Here is a 1596-nt window from a genome sequence, read left to right as displayed (position 1 = left end):
TGCTGCAATAATGAATAAATCATCTCCAGTTAACAAACAGGTTTATGGCTTTATAGGTGTAGCCGGTAACGTGTGTGTGTGTGTGTGTGTGTGTGTGTGTGTGTGTGTGTGTGTGTGTGTGTGTGTGTGTGTGTGTGTGTGTGTGTGTGTGTGTGTGTGTGTGGTGCAGCCGGTAACAGGCCCATCCCACCACATTACTCCCTACACAAACATTCCTGTTCTACAAGACATTTAAAAAGACCTGTACAGCTATAGTTACTGTCTGATATAAGACCTGTACAGCTATAGTTACTATAGTTACTGTCTGATTTATATTTTCATTTTTTCTTTTTTAATCGTCTCACTTCAAAAGGATTCTGTAGAAATCCCCTTTTGTCAAAATCAGTGAATATCTCCTCATGATCTGACCTCCAGTGTTAATACACAGCCTAGGCTCTGTAAACTGACATGTTGCTATGGTGGCTCTGTAAACTGACATGTTGCTATGGTGACTCTGTAAACTGACATGTTGCTATGGTGACTCTGTAAACTGACATGTTGCTATGGTGACTCTGTAAACTGACATGTTGCTATGGTGACTCTGTAAACTGACATGTTGCCATGGTGACTCTGTAAACTGACATGTTGCTATGGTGACTCTGTAAACTGACATGTTGCTATGGTGGCTCTGTAAACTGACATGTTGCCATGGTGACTCTGTAAACTGACATGTTGCTATGGTGGCTCTGTAAACTGACATGTTGCTATGGTGACTCTGTAAACTGACATGTTGCTATGGTGACTCTGTAAACTGACATGTTGCCATGGTGGCGGTGCAACAATATATTCAAGAGATTGTAAACTAATTAAAACGTTTATGAAGATTTATTTAATTTCTACAAAGTCTGTTTGGAAAAATACCAAAAGATTCTACACACTGTTCCTTTAGGACTGAATATAATATTAAGCTAATAGGGCTACTGTGTAACATTTTAAGTAATGTATTAGCTAAAATCAATATCCTCATTCATAAATATGTCCTCATTGGTGTGAAATCACCTCTGCTGATAATCTGAATTATCCTCCTGAGCGGAGAATTACTTTAGACTTTAGACTTTATTGTCCCCAAGGGGAAACTCTTCTTCACGTCACATTACATGTATGTACATGTACATGTATGGGCCGCACGCCGACAGGCAATAGACAGAAACAAAGTAAACATACATACAGAATATATAAACAGAGTGGGACTGGGGTGATTTATCTTGGCCTTTTGTTGAGGGCTGCTATGGCTGCAGGTCTATGGTCAAATATTAATATTACATTTTGTACATTGAGCAGGTAAGTCTTATGGAGGCATCCATGTTTTTGGAATGTCATCAGGTGCATTGTTTAGAATTTAGAATTGTTCTTGTCCTTGAAGGCCACTGTAGCTTCTGTTATTATTCAAAAGGGTTGGGGTTACCCAGGGAGCGTTGCATTCTAGAACTTTCTTGATGATGTCATATTAATAATGGATTGGATTTATATAGCGCTTTTCAAGGCACTCAAAGACGCTTTACAGGGTTCCAGGTTCCATTCATTCACACACAGTCATACTGGTGGTGGTAAACTACC

Source organism: Ammodytes marinus, assembly GCF_949987685.1.
Source record: "Ammodytes marinus genome assembly, chromosome: 2".
Taxonomy (NCBI): domain Eukaryota; kingdom Metazoa; phylum Chordata; class Actinopteri; order Uranoscopiformes; family Ammodytidae; genus Ammodytes; species Ammodytes marinus.
Note: the sequence above shows the minus strand (reverse complement) of the source record.